At 45.6% G+C, this 10,876-nt stretch overlaps 1 protein-coding gene across 1 annotated transcript in view; it reads left to right on the top strand.

Annotated features, from left to right (window-relative positions):
• The first annotated feature begins 241 nt into the window (after nt 1-241).
• The window catches only part of LOC144827473 (uncharacterized), a 42,516-nt gene continuing 31,881 nt past the window's right edge, over nt 242-10,876 (top strand). Inside the window, exon 1 of the mRNA XM_078685763.1 lies at nt 242-340. The gene's annotated coding sequence lies outside the window, so the exon portion shown is untranslated. The remainder of the gene's footprint in view (nt 341-10,876) is intronic.

Below are 10,876 nucleotides of genomic sequence, written 5' to 3'. Positions count from 1 at the left end.
AAAGGGATGAAAATATGTCTAATTTCATGCTGCGGAACCGCTCTGGCCAACTGTCTAATTTTGACAACATGACTCATGTCCTGGAACCATGGGTGTTTCTAAGGATGCGCTTCTCAGAAACAGAATGAGCAAATATTGATTGTGAAAGAAAAATGTAGCAAGTCGTTATCTAGAAGTTCCCAAGAAACAGAGATGTGAACACACCCTTCCTTATCAAACCAGGAACAGCCTCTTAATAGTTGCAAAACATGGGTGAAAGTATAAAAAGGAGTGTTTGCACTGTGGGCAGCGACATATCAGGACACCTGTTCAAAGCATCTACCCCACGGCGGATTCATAGGTAAGTGACACGATAAGGTTTCATTGACATGCTGTCGCAGTGTGTAAAATGGGGTTTTGGTGCACAGCAACATTGAACACTTTGTGCACACGTATGTAACTGTCGTAGGGCTCATGATCATCGTTTTTACACTTGCTTAAACTCAGTTGAGGATCACGAATCCACCGTTTTTTACAGTAGTGAGAAATACCAATAAGGTGTGCAATGGTTGCACCTGTTGCATTTTAAGTTTTAGACCTCTAACATGTTTTGTGCCGCATGATTTGAGCCGTGCTTATGGCTTTAATTGACTAACAAACTATTTATTCATTCAAGTAGTGAGAAATAGAACTTTTTATTCAGCTGTTGCAAATTCTATGAGTAATCCGTTATTGACTTCATTAAGGGCAAGTAAACCATGTGCCGTTTCACAAGAGTTAAAAGAACAAAATAGTTATCTGTAATATGTTTTCATCTTGGATGTAAGTGTGCGGCTCTCTGTTGTTCCCCTTGTTTGCATTGCTAGCGTCCTTGAGTCAACTTCAGCGTATGACAATTTCATGAACTTTTTATTTGTTTTATTTTCATTATTTGAATTCCCTGCCAAAAATTAATTGCCTAGATTTCTTTACATTACATTAAATGAGGAAAGCATCAGAAACTCGTCATTCTGTGTTTTTACAAAAGCGTAAACTGAAGTATTCCGAGCTTTCTACAGAATTTCTCAAAGTCTGTTCTTACAAAGCTTCACAATTTCGCATATCACTAGTTTTGACTGGTTCATAGGATTAAAGCAGCAGTTTGGGCGGCTTTTCACTTTAGAACACTTCCTCTCAGACAGTCAAAATGTATTTGTCACGTGACCCATACCAAGCATATGAGTCAAAATAAAGACATTGGGGCAGGTTTACAAGCCTCTTGCGCCACTTTTGCGTCATTTTTAACAAGGGAAAAGTGACGTAAGGGTGGCGCAAGGGGCTTGTAAATAAGCCCTGAGAGTGCTAAACAAACAAATGACATTTTTAAGGCCACTTATCAATCGTAAATGTCATTCCATATAGCCTATGGCTTTAGAGTATGGCTATGCTGGTTGTTCAATGCCCTGATGCCGTGCTATAGGTCAGAACCACAGAAAAGGGCCTTTTCTTACATATCTGCTGAAAAACTGTCAAGTTAATTTATGAAGTGTGCGGTACTTTTCGTTGACTGATTTTCAGCTAAAAAGCCGGAAGTCCTACAATGTTTATCATTCACTAAATCAAATATGGAGCATTCAGGGATACCACATACGCAGTGAAATTTAAAACTGATTGAAGAGCAGAAAACGGTACAAAAAGGTCACACTATGGTATGTGAATGAAGTAATAGCACATTATACATTATGAAATGTATTAAGCAATGCTACACTCTAAACTCAAAGGGGCAGATTTAAAATAACTGGCGCATCTTTGCATATTAGCAGATTTGCCCAGTTATTTTGCGTCGCGGAAAAAGAGCCTTGCGCCCCCATGGATACGCCGAATTTACAATGCGGCGCACCATGGCGCAAGGATGGAAAGATGAGTGGTAAAGACAGCGCATTGCTCAAGTTGTTTGGCAAGCTCGACGCAACTCCAGCAATGGTTAGGAATGCCTATTCCTAACGTGCTGCGTCACTCCTTATGCCTGCTTCAAGCAGCAGTAAGGTTTTGATGCAGTGGCGTCGTATAAGTGACTCAGTGAAATCTTGTAGATTTCACTGTGTCACTTTTACAAGGCTCTCCTACGTCGGAACTCCCACCCTGTATACGTTATACCTGGAGACTTTTAAACTTATACACAAAAATTCAGATTGAAACACACAACTCATTGCTAGATGCATTCATTGTGACCTTTTTTCCACTATTAAAAACTGCATTACTTTGGGTCAAGGTTTTATTAGCAAATACACTTTGGGCATTCTGTACCTGATGAAAAATGTTGGACAACCTGAGAGAAGTAGCTGTGGACTTTCAAAGTAGTAGGGCCACCAACAATGGAAAGTGAAATTAACCACAGGGGAGTCCTGGTATGAGATACATTTAACCCCTTCCATGCTCATGACGAGCTGAGTTCGTCATGAGCAATGGTCTTTAAGAAGGATGAGCACCAAGCGGGAATTGCTTTAGCATTTATAGTGTTAAGCAAACTTTGCTACTTTCCCTATGCTAGTAAGTCATCCTTTTGGCCTAAATCACCCCTGTTTTTGGGTCGAGCCGCGCTGACGCTTTACAAGGCATGCAGTATTCAGTATGGAGTGGAAGCTCCGTGAAAGCTCCGCCCACTATCCACCTATCTTTTTCATTGGCTTAGTTCCGAAATGCTGCCTTCCGATTGGTTTTAGTCTTTTTAGTCCCTCCTTATGACGAGCATGTCGTCATTTGTATCCTTCCATAGCTACTGTCCCCTTTACTTCGAGTGTTGCACAGTATGTTTTATTTATACTGTGAGCACAATATTCTGCCTGTGCCTCCCCATTCCGCAGTCCATACCTTCTCGCTATCCCACCTGCAATGCAATAGGTCTTGCGTAAATGCGAGTCCAACTGCATTGCAAATGCTTGTTTTACTTGGTTCTATGGTAACTGACTCTGACTGTGACCTGGGCTCTGCTTACCAAACCCACGGCCAGTGGTCTGCACTAACGGTATATGGTAGTTAGGTATAATTTCAGTTAGCAATGACAGACTCCTGTAAGTCTTCAGCATACAATTGGCAATGGGGATTCAAACTACCTATATATCCCTACTATATAATGGGGCAGGAAGGTTTTGAGGCCCAGTAGAGTTCCTCTACTAATGTGTGCACTGCTGTGTTGCCCGCTGTCATTTTATAGGCAGCCCTGCTTTGCAGACAGTCTTTAATATTAAATTATATGCAAATTCGACTTTGGAATTAAAGATACCTCCAGAGTATTAATCTACCTTATTTGTACATAAGTCACCCCTAAGGACTCCCTCCGCTGTCCCAGGGGTAGGGTACCATGTAAATATAAGCAGGGACATTATAAAATATGTTTTATAAGCCCTGGATAGGGAAAAACTGCCAAATTAGTCCCCCCCCATTGTAGATAATAAGCTCCATAAGCTAACATTGGAGTGTTTTATGAAAGTATAAAGATTGCTAGGAAGGAACTGAACATATAATTCACTGACTTAACATGATAGTTATGATAAATCCAACAACTTAAACACAATAAGATGATGGACATAGAGCTGAAACTTTTCAGGCACACACCCCCAGTCACAGATCTAGGTTGAATCCATCATTGTTCTTTAGCTCACTTTGCCACCTCAATTCAGAAGCAGCTATATGCAACTCAGTATTGACCCTGTGCCTCAAGGGAACAGTCCAGCCCGAACTCCCAAGCCAGGTCTTACCTGTACTGCAAACAAGTATCCTGAGACCAGTTGAGGATAACCCCCCTCATAAGCCAGGCTACCTTGAATTCAGTGGCAAAGTGAGCAAGGGACCCACGTCTGGGTATACCCTGCCAACTTAGGGTGAACAAAGCAAACACAAGGAGATGATGGACGGCGGGCTGAAGCTTTTCAGACACTCACCCCCAGTCACAGATGTGGGTTGAATCGATCATCGTTCTTTAGCTCACTTCGCCACCTCAGTTCAGACCCAGCTATATGCAAATTAGACTTGACCCTGTGCCTCAGGTGAATAGTCCAGCCTGATCTGTCAAGCCAGGTCTTCCCTGAACCGAAAACAAGCATCCTGAGACCGGTTTTGGGGTACCACCCCTCATCAGCCAGCCTCTTCAGCCAGACTAGCATCAATCCAGTGGCAAAGTGAGCAAGGGACCCACGTTTGGGCATACCCTGCTAACTTAGGGCAAACAAAGCAAACACAAGGAGATGATGGACAGAGTGCTGAAACGTTTCAGACACTCACCCCCAGTCCCAGGTCTGGAATTAATCCATCATCTTTCTTTAGCTCACTTCGCCACCTCAGTTCAGACCCAGCTATATGCAAATCCAACAACTTACCACTGGTAAATGTATAATAGCTGTAACAGACAGAAAGTTATTAAACATTCCGTTCTGTCAGCCGAAATCCAGCCTTTTAGCTGCCCTCTCCTGAATGGCCAACCTCTGTCAGGCGGAGCTAAGCTGTCTCAATGAGGTCTAAAGTAGCCTGCTAGAGAGACAATGGATTTCCTGTGGGAAGAGAACTGGAGCTGCAGAAGCAGAAGGAGGATGAGGGTGGGATGGCCTAGCCGGTTGTCAAAGGGATAGTGACACTTTGGGACAGCACAGGCTCACACCCACATCCTGAAAACCCAGTCACACAGGAGCCCCTGTAATTAGATTAGATCGAGGGGCAGAAGGGGAGTATTAGGGAATCTTAGCCACACCAGTGCGTTGGCTTAGCCTGATGTAAACATCATAGAAAGAGTTTTTTCACATAGGGTTTTGAGAGAATAGTGCTTACTGGGATAATATTATGACACACTTTGGAGGACGTGTTCATACACCTGGGTGGCATCCTGCATCCCAATAGTCAAGGATTCCCCACTGCTTGAAGGACAGAAACACACCATTAATATGGAAGAGTTGCCAATCAACTCATATCTGCTGCCTGAAATTACACATTGAAGGACTGCCCTGCTGGACACCTGATCTGCACCCCAAAGGTCTGCATTCTGAAGGACTGCACCCACTGCACAGTCTGGGACTACAGCCCTAAGGACTTTGGCTTGCTTCAAGAAGAATTAAGGAGTGGACTTCCTAAAAGCTACAAGTTAACAGATCCCACCTGCCTCATGTCCAGCAAGAAGTCCGCATCCGGGAGTGCATCAAGTGAACTTTTAAGGATTTGGCCACTGCATTGTGGGAATTGTGCTCTCAATATCCCAAGGAACATCTCAGAGATAGTAGACCCTTGGATTGGTGTTTTAGCAATTGTGTACCCTCAAGTAGACCTTTTGGAAGAAGATCTGGAAGCTTGGGGAAGTTTGGGATCGTTTTAGTAAAAAGCTCCATAAGGTGACCGACTTGACGGCGAGGATCAGGCTGGCGTCATTGAAACAGCCTGAAATCCAGGTTTGTTACAGCTGAAAGCATCATTAGTCCTTTTCCGTATCTGAAACTTCCAGGAGCTGAATGAGGCATTGCACTGTGCCAAGCCGCCATTGTCGACTCCAAACCCGGTCTGCTGTAAAGCCCCACCTGACGTCGAGAGAAAATCCTCCAGAAAAGTTTTCAACTACGTAGGTGAAATTTTGACCGAGGCCCCCCGCTTAGTGTATCGGACAAGGACTCCATCGTGGTCAGCCTCAAACATTGACTTTGTCCTGGTAAAGCCCGACTGGAAGTCCCAGTTGGGAGCATTAGGCTTTTAGGCACTAGAAAATTTGCGGAAACTATGTCAAATACCAAAACTGACATGAAATTATGTACTAATGAGCAAAATACTGTTCTGGCACCTGACGTCCAAAATGGGCAGGAGGACCCCTTTCACGCTAAAAATAGCCCACAATTGCTTATGAAGCAAAGTACTGAGTGTCCATTTTGAGGAGTAAAGCACTCTAGATTCCAGCTTTCTCCTGTTTGCCTGTTTCTTTACTTGCCCTACTCAAGACTGGCATTTATCGTGCTCACTGTCCTATTTTTGGGTCTCGGCTGGCGATAGCAGCGCGCATGTGCTGCTCTTGACATTCGAGAGCTTCTTTCAATCAATACAGATTCCGAAGTAGTGTCTCAGCTCCGCCCGTAATTTCTATTGGTGTGCATCATTTAGCGTCATAGCTTATGCTAAACGGAGACTTCTAATTGCAACTGAGGCAATTTAGTCCCTTCTGATTGCCACCCTGTCCTCTTTTGGCCCCGCCCACCGGGATTGCATCGTTTACTGGCGGTGGGAAATAGTGTCTCCTAATTAGCTGCTAAACACTTTTTTGTTATCATTTGGCTTTGGCAAAGGCAGCCGCATGTTTATTTTTGCATTGCGCTTTTACTTAAAGTGAAAGCGCGATGCAATTATAAACAACCGGCTGCATTTGCACATGCGAGGACAGTTTACCTCGCATGTAGTCAGTTACCTCGTATGCAAGCAGCGCAACCATCTCAGCGTTGCGTCTATGTATGCGTACATTTTAGCTCCGAAAATAAGCCCTCTTTGGCTGAGCTCAAAATGCGCCCACACAAGATCACTTTTTACTGTTCAATAAAAGCACTTTTGGAGGCTGAGGTGACCCCTTCCCTGCCGTTCGTTTTTAAGTCAGGAATGAACCGAAGCTCCGTCAAGGAGAGTTTGTAAAAGTTATGTGGGAGCAGAGACTGTAGGAGAGTAGGGTCTGCTTCCTATGGTTACCCCCACTTTTTGCTGTGATTCTCTGGTTTTTCGACTTTAGTCTGGCTGTGGCCAGGCTAATCAGGCCCACAGCCTAGCTGTTCTCTCTCTAAATTGATACCATGTACTTTAGGTACATACCAGATTGGTTACTGGGTCACACGTGTGAGCCTCTGTATAGTGTACCCTAGGTACCCAGGACATAGGTGCACCCTAGGCCTACCTGGGGCTGCCGCCCTGGTTTGCCTACCAAACTGACACCACAGGTCTGTTCTTACAGCCTGGGTAAGGTGGTGTAATCACCCCTTACTTAGATATAGTATACCTATATCTATATACCTATATAGACACATATACACCTATAAGCCACTCCTAAGGCAGACCTCGACAATCCTGGAGGTAGAGTGCTTGGTTTTATGTGAGAGGGTGTCCTAGCATGAGCTTCGCCCCTTTACAGCTTTCGGAACCATCTCCTTATAGCTGTTCTATGATATAGCCATACCATATACTCTTAAGTGCATTATAATCCTCGAGGTTAATGCTAACTTTGGTTTGGCTTTATCAAAACATGTCGTGTAAGGTGTCAAACACTTTGGAATACTACCCCCCCTCCCCGCTAGTCCTGGCGGTGGGGGTAGCATTCCACCCTTCAAGAGCGAGAAGACATCTAGTTACTGGTAAACCCAGTTAAAGTAAACAGAGCCTCAGCATCTCAAAATGGATGCTGCTTCCACAGACACAAGTCTGCCCTCCTGCTGCTGGATGAAACTCCCACAGGGGAGGCCTGGACAATAGGTTTCCTGTCCAGGGAGGTGCTGGCACCTCCCCAGACATGCTTTTGTGTATTGGGGCAGTGAGGGCTGCATTCAGTGAATGCTTTCCATACACTGCCTGGGGCACACTAGGTGCCCCATGCATTTCCCAGTTCAACCCGGTTGCTGGGGCACTCTGCCCCAGCTCCGGCGTGAAACTGAACAAAGGGAAAGGGGTGTAACCACCCCCCTTCCCAGGTCCACCCATAGGAGGGACCTTAAAGGTAGTCCAGCCCCTAAACTTAGTATAAGTATAGGATCCCAGTGCCTAGGACTTTTGTTTAGCCTGGATAAAACTCTGAAACATATATCATGGACCTTCGACATTCCATTTCGACCAGAAGACGGAAGACATCTCCCTTGTGGTCAAGGAGTGACCACCCTGTTCAAACAGGCACCAACAGCAACCTTGCTGGTCTGCATTTTTGACGCTCCCGCCGGATCCTGAAGAATCTGTGACACAGGAGGCAGACTTCCAGACATCTCTGACCCGACCTTCGCTTACAGCAAAGCTGAGACCCGTGGCGGACACGAGAGACGTGGGACCGGAACACCTGGACATCCTGCATTTTGCAAGCTGCACTCACTTCCTGAGGTATCTTAAAGTTGTGCATTGGGGTGCTTCAAGCCTCAGCCCCGAGCACCATTTACACCGAAGCTCAGAGCCCACACTCCACGAGTGTCCCGTGGGCCCCGCTTTTGCATTTCAGCTAGGCCTGGACGGTAAATTCCGTTCCGCTTGCGGAATTTGCGGAATTTGGGTAATATTGCGTCCTGCGGAGAACGCAAAATTGCCTAAAATACTGGATTCCGCGGCTTCGCAAAATTTTTTGCTTGTCCGCGATCTCAAAATGCGTGTTGTCAAGATATTTCCTCCCGAGCACGCAAACAGTGATTGCGAACAGGAAAAAAGAATCACAAACAAGCAATTCCCCGTGTTCGCGGAATTTCTGCATGTTCGCGGAGATTTTTTACCGTTTCGTGGAGATTTGCGTAACGCGATTACGCAAATTCCTCCCACCTATAATTTCAGCTTGACGCTCCTTCCCGGTTCCTAGTCGGTTGACTAGTGAGCCCCTGGCAGATTTACTTTTGAATCTAACTTGCTTTCCTGGTTGCTCCAGGCTTGTTCCAGCTTCCCTACAAAGGAGAAGTGCCACAGACCTTGCTGGTCCGCAACAAGCCCTGATCTTTTGACTGGGTATGAGTGTTCTGTTTAATTCAGATGCTCTGTCCATCACCACCCCCTTTTCTGAATCGTTTTGGCCACTATAGGATTGGCAGGGTATGCTCAGATGTGAGTCCCTTGCTCACTGCACCATTAGGATTCAAGCAAGCCGGGCCGAAGACGGCTGCAATGCCAGAAACCGGTCTCCGGAAGCTTGTTTCCTTTCCAGTAAAGAATTGGCTTGGTAGTTTGGTCTGCCCTGTTCCCATGATGCAATGGGCCAGGGACAGACTAATTTGCATGTAGCCAGGTTTTGAACTGGGATGGTGCAGTGAGCTAAAAAACGGTGATGGATCAAGCCCTGTTCTTTTGACTGGGTATGAGTGTTCTGTTTAATTCAGATGCTCTGTCCATCACCACCCCCTTTTCTGAATCGTTTTGGCCACTATAGGAGTGGCAGGGTATGCTCAGATGTGAGTCCCTTGCTCACTGCACCATTAGGATTCAAGCAACCCGGGCCGAAGACGGCTGCAATGCCAGAAACCGGTCCCCGGAAGCTTGTTTCCTTTCCAGTAAAGAATTGGCTTGGTAGTTTGGTCTGCCCTGTTCCCATGATGCACTGGGCCAGGGACAGACTAATTTGCATGTAGCCAGGTTCTGAACTGGGATGGTGCAGTGAGCTAAAAAACAGTGATGGATCAAGCCCTGATCTTTTGACTGGGTATGAGTGTTCTGTTTAATTCAGATGCTCTGTCCATCACCACCCCCTTTTCTGAATCGGTCCGCAACAAAGTCAATCTTGACATCTTGCATGGGTTACGTTTGCCAAGGCTTGTTAGGTCCAATCCGGATACCGACACTGCAGTCAACTAGATCTTTTGTGGGACAGCTCAAATCCAGCTCCTGGTTGTTGTTGACGCCTTCTGGACCTCGTGGCTAAAGAGACAAACTTCACCTTTTCACCTGAAATCACCCGACATTGGCTGGCAGCTTTCCATTGCCATCTTGGTCACTGGCAAGTGACCCAGACTCTGGGGCATATTATCAAGGACAGGCGATACATTAACGCCGCTTTTATCGGCAGGAAACTGCCGATAAAGCGGCGATAATGGCCTTGATAATATGCTCTATGAATTCCAATCGAAGCCCATGTTAGATGTGAACACATCTAACATGGGCTTCGATTGGAATTCACAGAGCATATTATCAAGGCCGTTATCGCCGCTTTATCGACAGTTTCCTGCGGATAAAAGCGGCGATAATGTATCTCGTGTCCATGATAATATGCCCCTCTGTCCCTTCTGCTTTTAGGTTCTTCAGATCTTTGATCCACCCTTGGATCCACCCGGACACTTTTCCTCTGGTCGCCTGCAGCACTTCTTTGCCGAACTCCATTGAAATCGACGACGAAACCCGACACCAAAAGACACCAATGCACCCGGCTTCCGTGGGTGAGGTAACACAAGTACTCTGGAAGTCTTGAGGGTATTGGCCCTCCTAGTGTCTAACTCTAAAAGGGTTCCATCGTAGTCCATTCGGAAGTATCTTTAAATTGTAAATTTATAGCTTGTTTGTTTCTCATAGAAAGTCAACGGTAACCCGCGGCTGTGTTTAGACACTGCACGCGTCTCCCGTGGGCCTCCTACTTCCTAACCCTTGGTTGTTCCTAGAAGCCCCAGCGATTCCACAGGCCCTAGGCCTGTTTTCTATCTCAGACGTGGTTTTTATACCACTATTTTAGTATACGGTTTGTGAGGCCCCTAGGGCAAAACGTATACTATGCAACTTATCGTGTGCTAATTAAGTTCCTTGTATTGTACTTTTACCTCTGACCACATAAAGAGTACAGAGGGGTTGTGTTTAGAATAAATACATAAATATGTGATATATACCTTGTGTGGTGTGCTTTCATTTGGTACTCAAGGGATTATGAATGGTAAAACAACTTGCTTAATGTGCTTTCTGAAGTCTTAGCCTGATGACTGCTGGTCCATGCTATCACTAGGATAGCTTTCTATAAGGTTGACTTTACAACCACCATCAATAAGGGTGGATTAGACTGGTGCAAGGTGCCCACTAGAACTAGTGGACATCATATGCCAGGCTAACTTCTCACAGAGACCACAGTGACAATGGTCTCAGCAAAGGAATGCCGGAAAAAAGGGAAAATGCTGTATCTCTCTGATGGCACCTTTTCCTTCGCTGCGCTGCACTTTGGGGGTTTGTGAAGGTTCCCACCGAGTTGCGCAGGTAGTTT

Source organism: Lissotriton helveticus, chromosome 4_1, assembly GCF_964261635.1.
Source record: "Lissotriton helveticus chromosome 4_1, aLisHel1.1, whole genome shotgun sequence".
Classification (NCBI taxonomy): Eukaryota; Metazoa; Chordata; class Amphibia; order Caudata; family Salamandridae; genus Lissotriton; species Lissotriton helveticus.
This window is presented reverse-complemented; position numbering and strand designations above follow the sequence as displayed.